The following is a 14691-nucleotide window of genomic DNA, read 5'->3' on the forward strand; positions in this document are numbered from 1 at the left end:
GAGGATAAACACTTCAGTTTTGGTTACTGAAGCCCCCCGATTCACTCGTGAAGACTGAGGAGAAGAATAAATTCAATACCTTTGCCATCTCCCCATCCTTTGTAACCAGATGTCCTTCCTCATTCTTTATGGGGCCAATATGGTCTGTCCTCCCCTTTTTACTGTTTACATACTTAAAGAATTTCTTGGGATTTTTTTTGCTCTCCTCCGCTATGTGTCTTTCATGTTCTATCTTAGCCGTCCTAATTGCACCCTTACATTTCTTATTGCATTCTTTATAAAGTCTGAATGCTGAGGATGATCCCTCAACCTTGTATTTTTTGAAGGCCTTCTCCTTTGCTTTTATATGCATTTTTACATTGGAGTTAAGCCATCCAGGATTTTTGTTCGCTCTTTTAAATTTATTACCCAATGGGATACATTGGCTAATGCCCTTATTTAATATGCTCTTAAAGCAAATCCATCTCTCCTCCGTATTCTTTGTTCCTAATATTTTATCCCAATTTATGCCTTTTAGCAAGGTTTGTAGTTTAGGGAAGTTGGCTCTTTTGAAATTCAGTGTCTTTGTATTCCCTTTATGTTTCCTATTTGTGTGATTTATACTGAAACTAATTGACCTGTGATCGCTGTTACCTAAATTGCCCCGTATTTCCACATCTGTGATCAGGTCTGTATTGTTGGTAATCAGTAGATCCAGTAATGTTTTATTTCTAGTTGGTGAGTCTACCATCTGACCCATAAAATTGTCCTGCAAGACATTAAGGAACTGGCGAGCCTTAAATGAATGCGCGGTTCCCTCCGCCCAGTCTATGTCTGGATAATTAAAATCCCCCATTATGATAACACTTCCCATCCTTGCTGCTAATCCAATTTGTGATAGGAGATCCGTCTCCACTTCCTCCTTCAGGTTAGGGGGCCTATAGCATACTCCCAGTATTATTTTCCCCTTAGCTTCATCCCTTTGGAGCTCTACCCATAAGGATTCCACCTCCTCTCTAGCTCCCTCAGTGATGTCATCTCTCACATTCGCTTGTACATTATTCTTGATATATAGGCATACCCCTCCCCCTTTTTTACCCTCTCTATCCTTGCGGTATAGGATATACCCTTGAATGTTTGCCAGCCAATCATGAGAGCTGTTGAACCAGGTCTCTGAAATTCCCACAAAATCCAAATCCTCCTTGTACAACAGTATCTCTAGTTCACCCATCTTGTCTGCCATGCTCCTGGCATTGGTGAACATGCCACATAGTTTAGACCGGTCGCATATTGTCCTCGTATTGGGTGTTTCAAAATTGCAACTAGGACTTGCTACTATACTCACCTTGTGTTTTTGTGCTTTGGTTAACCTACCACTAATGCCCCCAACACTACCCTCTGGAATATCATCCGCGCTGGCTATCACTGTCTCTGGACCCTCCCCCCCATCGCCTAGTTTAAAAACCCTTCTAACTTTTTGGCCATCTTCATTCCCAGCAGATCTGCACCCTCCTCATTTAGGTGCAGTCCGTCCCTTCTATAGTACCGGTTACCAACTGAGAAGTCGGCCCAGTCCTCCAGGAACCCAAACCCCTCCTTACTACACCAGCTCTTCAGCCACTTGTTTACTTTCCTAATCTCCCTCTGCCTTTCTGGTGTGGCTCGATGAACCGGTAGTATTCCTGAGAATACTACCTTGGAGGTCCTTTTCCACAGTTTCTTCTTCTTCTTCTTCAAAAAAAGTTCATTCTGTGGATAACCTTTTCTGTAACTTTATCATAGAAAAGCTTGGAACACCCAACCATAGCACAGTTTCTTTGGATGACACCGTTTCCCTGGATGAATGCTGAGATGTCCTATACACAACAGAGGTTCCTGTGCCTTCTCTGCACCAGGTACATGGCTACTAGACATGTGCATTCGTTTTCGTCCGAATTTCGGGTATTTTCGTTATTGTTTTAACAAACGATAACGAACGTGCAGAATCCGAAAACCGAAAGATCCGACATAAACAAATGCTTTATTTTCATTTTCTTTGTGACAACAGTTCGATATAGATAGGAGATTCGACATGATGCTGACAATAGCGATCTGTGTCCATTGAACCTGTGGTCGAATGTGCCTAACCTTAGCTCTATTAGTCCAAGATTATTCTACATAGAGAGAAAAGATTTGACATAGAGAGAAAAGATTCAACATTATAGAGAATATAGCAAAAAAAGGTCGAATGTGCCTAACCTGACTCTATTAGTCCAAGATTATTCGACATAGAGAGAAAAGATTCGACATGAAGATTCGACGAAGCAGTCGCCGCGAGTGGTCATTTATGGTCAAATGCTCCGCCCATAGGCTATAGAAGAATTCTAATGTTGGTTGACTAGTAATAATAATTAATTGATATAATTAATACTAGTGTCATACAACATTAGAATTCTACTATAGCTTGTAGGCGAAGCATTTGACCGGAAATGTTCGATTGCGGCGTCGTACAGTTTAGCTGATCCGTCGAATCTTCTTAGAACATTCGACAGACACCATAAGCCTTCAATGACAGATTCAACCTTAATTATTTCGGATTTTCAGACGAATGCATTTTTTAACGAAACAAAATAAATAAAAATGAATTTCGGGAGTAACTAAATAAATTTATTTTTCGGACGAAAACGAAATTCTGAATCTAAATATTTCAGTGTGCACATGTCTAATGGCTACTGCAAAAGACCAGAGGAGATTTTAGTATGGCTCCATTGTGCCCATCTCCCACATTATTTGCAGGAACAGTATGAGTGATGCCGCGTACACACGAGCGGGGTTTACGGCAGACTTTGCCCGGCGGACGGGATTTCATCGGACAATTCGATCGTGTGTGGGCTCCAGCGGACTTTGTTTTCTCAAAAGTTGGACGGACTTAGATTTGAAACATGTTTCAAATCTACCCGACGGACTCGAGTCCGGTCGAAAAGTCCGCTCGTCTGTATGCTAGTTCGACAAAAAGCCACGCTAGGGCAGCTATTGGCTACTGGCTATGAACTTCCTTATTTTAGTCCGGTCGTACGTCATCACGTACAAATTCGACGGACTTTGGTTAATTGTGTGTAGGCAAGTCCGTTCATTCAGAAAGTCCGTCGTAAAGTCCGTCGAAAAGTTTGCCGGGCAAAGTCTGCCGTAAAGTCCGACCGTGTGTACGCGGCATAAGGTTCTTTACACAGTTTCTCAACACACTTCAGCCCCAGAGATGCCAGGCTCCAGAGCCTAGGCTACAGCCCAATACTCCAAATGCAGGCAATATCTTGCTGGCATAGAGCCTTACAGAAGCTTGCTTGGCATATTTATTAAAGTAAAACCCATCTCCCTGATGACAAACCCCTCTGAAACATCTGAAACAGCACTCCAGAGTCTTGCAGATAATATACTATATGAAAACTCCAGAGCACAGGTAGATTAGAAGTACTCTTGAGGAACAGAAAAACTTAAACTGCTTAACCACCTCAATACAGGGCACTTTCACCCCTTCCTGCCCAAGCCATTTTTCAGCTTTCAGCGCTGTCACAATTTGAATGACAATTGCGCGGTCATGCAACACTGTACCCAAATGAAATTGTTATCATTTTTTCCCCACAAATAGAGCTTTCTTTTGGTGGTATTTGATCATCTCTGGAGTTTTTATTTCTTGCGCTATAAACAAAAGAACAGCGAAAAGTTTGAAAAAAAAACACAATATTTTTTTACTTTTTGCTATAATAAATATCCAATTTTTTTTTTTTTAAACAAATGTTTTCCTCAGTTTAGGCCGATATGTATTCTTCTACACATTTTTGGTAAATAAAAATTGCAATAAGCGTATATTGATTGGTTTGCGCAAAAGTTATAGCGTCTACAAAATAGGGGATAGATTTATAGCATTTTTATTATTATTATTTTTTTTTACTAGTAATGGCGGCGATCTGCGATTTTTATTGTGACTGCGACATTATGGCAGACACATCGGACACTTCTGACACATTTTTGGGACCATTAGCATTTATACAGCGATCACTGCTATAAAAAAATGCATTGATTACTGTAAAAATGTCACTGGCAGGGAAGGGGTTAACACCAGGGGGCGATCAAGAGGTTAACTGTGTTCCCTCTCTGTGTTCTAACTGAAGGGTGGATGGGACTTGCTAGGGAAAGAGATAAATCGGTGTTCATACTTTGTATGAACACACGATCTGTCTCTTCTCCCCTCTGAGAACCGGGATCTCTGTGTTTACACACAGAGATCCCGGGTTCTCGCCGTGTCGGCTCAGGGCGCGTGCGCGCACCCCTAGTGGCCACAAAAAGAAGCGACGTAACATGACGGCGATTCGTGCAGTACAACTGCGGCGGCGGGTCGGCAAGCAGTGAAAGGAAAGTGAATGTTTTGCAAGTTTTATTCATTTATTTGTTTTAAGTCCCGAACATATTAAACAAGTATAATGCATTCCAAAAGCTATACATTCCCTTTAGGACTGATCATCTAGCTGCTTTGGAAATTTCATGACATCTATCAAAATAACAGAGTTTCTGTATCAACTCTCTATTCTGTTCTCTCCACGCGCGTTGCCGCTCGGCTCACAACACTTTTTTTAAAATCCAAACTTGCTTTGTGTGATAGGGGAACTATTAAAAGACTTCCTTTGATCCTTAATGAAACGCATTGCCATGACAACCCTAGCAACGATTCCTTCTCCCATAAAGATTTAAATGTTACATTATTCTTTCCCAGGAAAAAAAAAAGGAAAACTAAATTAGCAATTATTCCATTCACAATGACATCAAAGATCTCCTCTTAGATACAGCGCACGGTGTAAATAAATGGTGAATATCACTTAAGCCTGGATGAGATCTTTATTAATGACGAGATTTATTATGGGAACTACAAGTGGGTGGTTAACTTTGTTTTTTGTTTTGTTTTTTTTAAGTTTTATGCACCAAACAAAAGTTTTTTTTACCATGAACAAAGCGAGGTCTACAGAATGTTCAAAAAATTCTCTTGCGCTACTTAGAGGCAGTAAACTAGACCAATAAAAAATGGCAAGTAAAGTGCAGCAAAATCTCTAAGTGTATCACATAACACTAAACAGTAAAGGTGAGTAAAGTGATTTTGAGCAAATTATAGTAAAAGACACTAAATAAAATAATCCCAAATGGGATATTTATATATCCCATTTGGGATTATTTTATCCAGTGTCTTTTACTATAATTTGCATGAGGTCTACGGAATATTAGCTTCCACCTGGCTGGGATTAAAGGATGCATTTGGTTTTTTTTTTGTTTGTTTTTTTATCTTTAATAAAAGAAAGCAATTAAAAGAGCACAGTTAAGGACCAGGCCTTTTTCTGGCATTTGTAGTTTGCAAGTTTAAATTAGTATTTTATGCTAGAAAATTACTTAGAACCCCCAAACATTATATATATATTTTTTAGCACAGACCTTAGAGAATAAAATGGTGGCCATTGCAATATTTTATGTCACACTGTATTTGGGTTTCAAATGCAATTTGTTTAGATAAATACACTTTCATGAATAATAAAAAAAACAAACAAACAGTAAGGTTAGCCCAATTGTTTTGGATAATGTGAAAGATGAGGTTACGTTGAGAAAAATAGTTACCTAACATGTCATGCTTCAAAATTGCGCATGCTTGTCGAATGGAGACAAACTACGGTACTTAAAATTCTCCATAGGCGACGCTTTTAAAATTTTTGGAGGTTACCTGTTTAGAGTTGCAGAGGTGATCTAGTGCTAGAATTATTGCTCTAGCTCCAATGATCGTGGCAATACCTCACATGTGTGATTTGAACACCGGTTACATATGTGGGCGCAGGTGTAAATAGTGTAGCGCTAGTTAAAATACAAAGATTTTGAATTGCGAGTAATATATAGACCAAACAATCGTTCATGACAACATATATCACAAATGATACTATGGAAAACTTCTAATAAGCATCTATTGCATAAAGAATCTGGAAACAAATAAAAGTCCCATAAAGATGGTAGTGTTATACACCACGTGGATAACTGGTTGAGAGAAGTGACCACGAGATCGAGTTACATATGGAAGAGCTCTGCCTAGAGTCCTAGAACTGCACCTGAATTCCACATCGTTTCGCTGGGAGACCCCACTTCATTGTCTGTTGGCAATACAAGCATTACTGACTCATGGGACATATGTTTCTATGAGTCCAACGGTTCCGTTAAGCCTGCATTGCTTCTACACGGGGGACTCAATATATCTGTGTCACTTCTCTCAACCAGTTATCCACGTGGTGTATAACACTGCCATCTTTATGGGACTTTTATTTGTTTCCAAATTCTTTATGCAATAGATGCTTATTAGAAGTTTTCCATAGTATCATTTGTGATATATGTTGTCATGAACGATTGTTTGGTCTATATATTACTCGCAATTCAAAATCTTTGTATTTTAACTAGCGCCACACTATTTACACCTGCACTATTTACAAATTTCCTTGTTTGTTGTGTGAGCTGCTATCATACTGAGTAAGCGCAGTGTTTTGGTTATTTTTTACATATGTGGGCGCGACTAATGTATGCGTTTGCTTCTACGCGCGAGCTCAGAAGGACTGGGCGCTTTAAAAAAAATGTTTTATTTTTTCTTATTTATTTTACTTTTTATTTTTACACTGTCCCTTAAAAAAAAAAAAAAACACTTTTATTCCTATTACTAGGAGTGTAAACATCTCTTGTAATAGAAATAAGCATGACAAGTCCTATTTATTGCGCAAACCTCAGATTTCACACTTCAAAGCAAAAAAAAAAATTAAATTTTCTAAAAAAATAATTAAAAAAAATATTAGGAGGCCCTCTGTGTGGTGATGGTACACCTAATGTCATTTTATTCACTGGGTGGTCATTAGTTTTTTTCACCTCTGGTCGTTCATGAGTGCCACTGGATCTAGTGTACACATATTATTTATTATTTTGATAGTATCACGCTATGTACATTTTTTATTGTTTTACACATAACTAACACCTCTGGAATGGATGCTAACCCACACTGAGGAGTTAGTGAGGTCTACACTTCATGCTGCACAACTGCTAGCCCAGGCTGGGGTAATAGCCACCTGTTTATTTGGCTTACATTCTGGTAAGCATGCATTCCTTATGATCTTTCTGTGATGATTATCCAGTTCATTCTAACTGGTCAAGCATTTGGAACTTCTCATATTTCTTTATTTCTTTGGACTTCAATAGCGCGATTCTTTCTTGATTAATTAAAAAAAATATACCCTTTAGGCAGCGGTTCTCAACCTGGGGGTCGATTGCCGATTTGCCAGGGGGTCGCGAATTCTGGTCCAATCTGGAAAGATGGCCGAGACGGACCCGAAGTTACTGTGTGTGCGCTGGAGTCTGTCCAGTGACGTCACTTCCAGGAGAGGAGAGACCAGGGCTGGACTGGGACAAAAATTTGGCCCTGGACTTCACCCAGACTGGCCCACTTTGACAGGTCTCTCCCATGCCGGCTTGCCACCCAAGCCCCCCCCCCCCCCCACTAGCTATTAGCCGTTTTACATTATTTCTCTTATAGGCAGTATCAGTGGGGAAGCTAGATATTATTTCACCTGGGGCAAAGAATCAGTTTGGCGCCCCCCCCCCAATGGAACAAGATTAGGCAGGAAAGTGAGGCCGCCCTCCTTCCAGATCGTATGATGAGCTTCTAAGTGATGACTCCTGAGCATCATGTCTGTATTCAGGCGCGCTGCATAACTAGCCAGGGAGAGGAGGTGAGCACTGCGGGGGGGGGGGGACAGAGGACTGGAGGGAGGCAGCGGTCCACTGTCACTGAAATCGGCCCACTGAGCCATCGGCCCACCGGGAAACTCCCTGTAGTCCCAATGGCCAGTACATGCCTGGGAGAGACTGCGTGGAAGTGACGTTCCGTTGCCGCCATCTTGGTACTCTCGTGCGCAGTAAGGCTACAGGTAGAAGTCGGCAAGCGGACATCTTTTTACACACACCGAAGTCTTGCATTTTACATGTATTTTTACCAGTAAGCTGAGCTTATATACTATATAAGACTTATATAGAATATAAACTCAGTTTACTGGTAAAAATACGTGTAAAATGCAAGACTTAGGTGGGTGTAAAAAGATGTCTGCTTGCCGACTTCTAACTGTAGCCTTGCTGCGGACGAGTGTACCAAGATGGCGGCGACAAAACGTTACTTCCAGTTAACACATTAGAAGGGTTGCTGATTCTGACGGAACACCTGAGTAACTTTGGTAAGTCAGAGACACTAATTAATAAAAGCATTTTTGTACATCAATTGCCGCCACTATACCATCAAATGCAGCCACTGTGCCCATCAATTGCCGCCACTATACCATCAAATGCAGCCACTGTGCCCATCAATTGCCGCCACTATACCATCAAATGCAGCCACTGTGCCCATCAATTGCCGCCACTATACCATCAAATGCAGCCACTGTGCCCATCAATTGCCGCCACTGTGCCATCAAACACAGCCACTGTGCCATCAAACGCAGCCACTGTGCCCATCAATTACCGCCACTGTGCCATCAAACGCAGCCACTGTGCCCATCAATTGCCACTACTGTGCCATTAAACGGCGCCACTGTGCCATCAAACGCCGCCACTGTGCCCATCAATTGCTACCACTGTGCCATCAAACGCAGCCACTGTGCCCATCAAACGCAGCCACTGTGCCATATCAAATGCTGCCACTGTGCCATATCAAATGCTCCCACTGTGCCATCAAATGCTGCCACTGTGCCATCAAATGCTCCCACTGTGTCCCCGCCGCCCGCCCGCCGTCAGCCCGGCACTTACCCTGTCTCTCAGTGGGGCATTTTATTAATTTGTAACTTATATGTTAATTTTAAATAAATATTTCACACTATATATAACAGATTGTTTTTGTGATTAATCACTACGCTTTAAGATGTTAAATTTGTAAGAATGAAAATACATCCTGCATATCAGATATTTATATTTCGATTCATAACAGTCGCAAAATTACAGCAATGAAATGACCAACGAAAATAATTTTACTGTTAGGGGTCCCCACAACTTGGGAAATTTTATCAAGGGGTCACGGCACTATAAGGGTTGAGAACCACTGTTCTAAGGCCATTAAAGTGCCATCTTGCGCTACCCCCGCAAGAGCCGCTGGCGAATATGGTTATCTCCCACCCTGCACAGCCAGGCACATGAATTTTCCACTCTCTCTGGAGACAAGAAACAGTCCTTGCAGCTTTGTCTGTTTTTTTTTTCTTTAGGGGATTAAACTTGAATGGGGAAGAGTTGCTATGGGATGCCCAGTAAGATATCTTCAGGAACTCAACTATAGACATCCAGTATATACACACTTCTCCTCTTCTACCTCCAGCACAGACTTGCCTGTAGAACTACAACTCCCAAGACCAGCTAGCACTGACAGGATGGACTGACAAGAGCCTAATCAGACCATAGCAAATGTCCTTTGCAGGCAGGGACTGTGGGTCCGTGGGACCGTAGTGTAGCAAAAAGAGAGGTCTAGCTGTCCTTCTCTGTGGCTACTGATCCCAGTACCACCTTCAGGTACTGCCAGCCCACCATGGCTGCAGCTGCCCCTTTCATTAGGCCTCCTGATTACTTCTCCACAGTCCTCCCAGACTGGCTCTGCATCCATCCCAGACTGCTGGCACCCAGTCTCAGTCCTCTGACTGCAACACTCACCAGCCCTCTTGGCTGTCTTCCTCCCTGGAGATTTGCCCAGCAGTGTTCTCCCGCTATCCTCTCCCTGCTCCCGTGTCTCCTGGTCAGGATATGTGTGTGTGTTATGAGAAGGGGTCCCTTCTGTACCCCAGCCCAGACCTAAGTTCACCCCCCTCCTCCCGAGACTGGGGAGCTACTCTCAAAGGCCCCGACAGCCTAACACTCCATCTCCATCTTCTACCCGGACTCCACACTCCCCAGCTGGCCTGACCCTGAGTATTTGAGGGGGCCTGCCCCCTGCCAACCTATCTGCTGGGGTTTAGTCAGGGCTCTGAGAATACTAGAGCCAGCTCCTCCTAGACTCCTCACAGCTGCTTCTGGAACCTTCTCCATGTTTCCAGCAAGCAGGGAGGAGTCACCAGAGATGCTACTGCTGAGTCATCCAGTCTACCTGAGTCACTCAACCCTGACCCAGAAAAACACACAGACATGGCTGCTGGCCAAGCCTGACAATTTACCTACACTAAATAATCCTATCCTTAGCACTCTAGCCACGCTAGGGGGTGCTACAACACCATGTCATTCTTGAGGAAAACCTGCTGGCCTCTGCCAGAACGTTGTCCGAGGGAAAAAGGTTTACCTTGCAACATGACGACCCAAAGCACACACCAAAAGGACCACACGGTGGTTGAAGGAGAAAAAGGTGAATGTCCTTGCATGACCTAGTCGGAGCCCAGACTTAAACCCCATTGAAAATCTGTAGAATGACTTGAAGACTGCAGCCCACAAACGGTCACCGTCAAATTTAACTAAACTTGAGCAGTTCTGCAAAGAAAAATGGGCAATTTTTTTGCTAGAGAATTACTTTGAACCCCCAAACATTATATATATATTTTTTTCTAACACACTAGAGAATAAAATGGCGGTCGTTGCAATACTTTCTGTCACACCCTATTTGCGCAGCGGTCTTACAAGCGCACTTTTTTTTGGAAAAAATACACTTTTTTTAATTAAAAAATAAGACAACTGTAAATTTGGCCCAATTTTTTTTTCATATTGTGAAAGATGATGTTACACCGAGTAAATTGATACCCAACATGTCACGTTTCAAAATTGCGCCCGCTCGTGGAATGGCAACAAACTTTTACCTTAAAAATCTCCATAGGCGATGTTTAAAAAAATCTACAGGTTGCATGTTTTGAGTTACAGAGGAGGTCTAAAGCTAGAATTATTGCTCTCGCTCTAACGATCGCGGCGATACCTCACATGTGTGGTTTGAACACAGTTTACATATGCGGGCGCTACTCGAGTATGTCTTCACTTTTTTATTTTTCCTTATTTATTTTACTTCTTCTTTTTTATTTTTACACTGTTCTTTAAAAAAAAAAATTGTGTCACTTTTATTCCTATTACAAGGAGTGTAAACATCCCTTGTAATAGAAAAAAAAAGGCATGACAGGACCTCTTAAATATGAGATCTGGGGTCAAAAAGACATCAGATCTCATATTTACACTAAAATCCAATAAAAAAATAAATAAGATAAAAAATGTAATTTGAAAAAAAAAAAAAAAGTCACTTTAAGAGCTATGGGCGGAAGTGACGTTTTGAAGTCGCTTCCACCCTGCAATGGTATGGAGCTGGGTGGGGGCCATCTCCCCCTCACTCAGCTCCATACCACACATGGAGAAGGATCCAATCGCCTCTGCCAGCTGCGGTAAGCGCTGGAGGGCACTGGAGTGCGGCGGGAAGGGGGGGGGGCCCTCTCCTGCCACCGATAAAAGTGATCTCTTGGTGAATCCACCGCAGAGACCACTTTTATCTGAAAGCCGACCGCCCGCTCTTGAAGAAGATACCGGGGTTATGGTAGCTAGGTGCTGCCATAACAACGATATTCCTCTTCAAACACCCGTTGTATAACGACGTCGGTCGGTCGGCAAGTGGTAAAGCTGAACTCTGAAATAAGCAATATTGTCTAAATACAAGAGTCATGCATATTCTTCTTGAATCTTGGTGAGCTTTGTGTATTTTTCCCAGATCTGTGAAGTAATTCAGTGTGAGACTTTTCCTTCCTGTAATAAAGACTGATCACTGCTGCTCTCTATCTTTCTGCAGGGCGGGGTTGCCAACCGCCAGTAAATTTACTGACAGTTTGGAAAAATTTGTAAATTTTTTACAACTGCCAGTAAATATCAGGGGCTGATAATTTCATGTTGTGTTGATTTTTAAGTGAAAACCAAGCAAATTACTTTAATATAGGTATTGTCAGTGTTTCCATATCATTGTTATATTGTTTAAATATTCACCGTGTTACTTTTCAATAGGAGTTCTGTAATTTCACAGGTTGCCAGTAAAAAATGTGCTCCACCAGTAAAGTTTCCATGTTTTGTCAGTAAAAGATGCTGCGGCAGGTTGGCAACCCTGGTGCAGGGTAACTGGTCTTGTCTCCGCCCCCTCCTGTAGTTTTCTGCAGGCAGCCTGTAGTGGGTGGAGGCTGTTGGGTCCCTCCCACAGCTCTTCTCTCTGTATGTACTATACAGTGATGAGATCACTGCTATCCCTCATCTGACAATGGAAAGAGTATGGCACAACTGCAAACCTACCAAGACATGGCCGTCCACCTAAACTGACCGGCCGGGCAAGGAGAGCATTAATCAGAGAAGCAGCCAAGAGGTCCATGGTAACTCTGGAGGAGCTGCAGAGATCCACAGCTCAGGTGGGAGAATCTGTCCACAGAACAACTATTAGTCGTACTCTCCACAAATCTGACCTTTATGGAAGTGTGGCAAGAAGAAAGTCATTGTTGAAAGAAAGCTATAAGAGGTCCCGTTTGCAGCCATGTGGGAGACACAGCAAACATGTGGAAGAAGGTGCTCTGGTCAGATAAGACCAAAATTGAACTTTTTGGCCTAAAAGCAAAACGCTATGTGTGGGGGAAAACTAACACTGCACATCACCCTGAACACACCATCCCCACCGTGAAACATGGTGGTGGCAGCATCATGTTGTGGGGATGCTTTTCTTCAGCAGGGACAGGGAAGCTGGTCAGAGTTGATGGGAAGATGGATGGAGCCAAATACCGGGCAATCTTAGAAGAAAACCTGTTAGAGTCTGCAAAAGACTTGAGACTGGGGTGGAGGTTCACCTTCCAGCAGGACAACAACCCTAAACATACAGCCAGAGCTACAATGGAATGGTTTAGATCAAAGCATATTCATGTGTTAGAATGGCCCAGTCAAAGTCCAGACCTAAATCCAATTGAGAATCTGTGGCAAGACTTGAAAATTGCTGTTCACAGACGCTCTCCATCCAATCTGACAGAGCTTGAGTTATTTTTCAAAGAAGAATGGGCAAAAATTTCACTCTCTAGATGTGCAAAGCTGGTAGAGACATCCCCAAAAAGACTTGCAGCTGTAATTGCAGTGAAAGGGGGTTCTACAAAGTATTGAGTCAGGGGCTGAATACAAATGTACCCCACACTTTTCACAAATTTATTTGTAAAACATTTTGAAAACCATTTATCATTTTCCTTCCACTTGGTGTTGGTCTATCACATAAACTCCCAATAAAATACATTTACGTTTTTGTTTGTAACAAAATGTCGAGAGGTATGAATACTTTTTCAAGGCACTGTGTGTGTAAGGGTTTACAATCACTTTTAGTGTTTTAACTGGAATTTAATAGCATAGTAGTTGTAAACCCTCACATATGCCCAGTGAAGTGACTGGCCCTGGTGATACACAGAGATGAAACAAATACTTCTACATACGTTGAACCTGTTTATCTGCAGCTCTCTACTCTCTACAGCAATTCAAAATACAGAATTACCACATCATTTCTGATTGTCAGATGGCAGGTAACTGATGTCACACACTGCATAGCATATAGAGGAGAGCTGAGTGTAATCTGAGACCTGAGTTCAGGGAATGGACCCCCTCCTCTGCCCCTCTACACAGTCTCATAGGGAAACATGCACAGCTGCTGGAGCTCCTCTCACTCTTTTCCCTGAAACCCTTGAAGCATCACCTGTCGGAAGTGACTCATGCAGATAGCAGAGGAATGAGAGAGGAGACAGAAATCACACTCAGTGCTTTGGATTGAAGCAAATACACACTGTAGACGGATATGCTTTGTTCCTTTTTCATTTGAAAAGGTTTACAACCACTTTAAGGCCTCATGCACACTGGACGTTATAATAACGTTATAAAAACGCCAGTAGCTTTGCAGTGAGTTTTTCAACGTTTTTTACCGTTTTTGCAATAGCGTTTTTTAGCGTTAGCGTTTTTTTTAGCATTAGCTTTTATAAGCGTTTATTTATTATTATTATTTTTTTATTTCAATTGGTTCAAAAACGTTAAAAAACGTTGGCGAGCTGTGTTTTTGAGCGTTTATCTGCGTTTTTTGACGTTAGAGCGTTTTTACAGCCGGAACACTCCTCTCAGAACCCACTTGTTTTGATTTTTTTTTTTTTACAGCAAAACAACGCCCCAGCCAAAAACAGTTGATAACAGCCTATGTGTGCATGGACACATAGGATAACATGATGGGGAGTTCATTCACTGTAGAAAAAAAAACGTCTAAAGCCAAAAACAGCAGCTGTAAAAACATCAAAAAAGTCCAGTGTGTCTTTAATATTGATTGGACCCTGGGAAAACCTTTTCTTGGGGCCCCCCCCCCATGTAGTTTCACTCTCCACCTGCTCTGAGACATACAATAAATAGCAGCTAGACTTAAAATCAGTTTCCTGAATCAGATCAGACAGCTATTGCGATTGGTTGCCAGAGGTTACAGTGTATCATTACCGCTCACTGACTGGTTGCTAGAGGTTACAGCACACATTACAACTCACTGATTAGTTGCTAGAGGTTACAGCACATGATTTCTGCTTGTTGATTGGCTGCTAGAGATTACTGTGGATATGACCTCAGGGGGGCATGATATACATATCAATGCCACTGGCCGCCACTATTTACATATGAATGCCACCACTATTTACATGTGAATGCCGGTAA

This window comes from Aquarana catesbeiana, linkage group LG05 (assembly GCF_042186555.1).
Source record: "Aquarana catesbeiana isolate 2022-GZ linkage group LG05, ASM4218655v1, whole genome shotgun sequence".
NCBI classification, from domain to species: domain Eukaryota; kingdom Metazoa; phylum Chordata; class Amphibia; order Anura; family Ranidae; genus Aquarana; species Aquarana catesbeiana.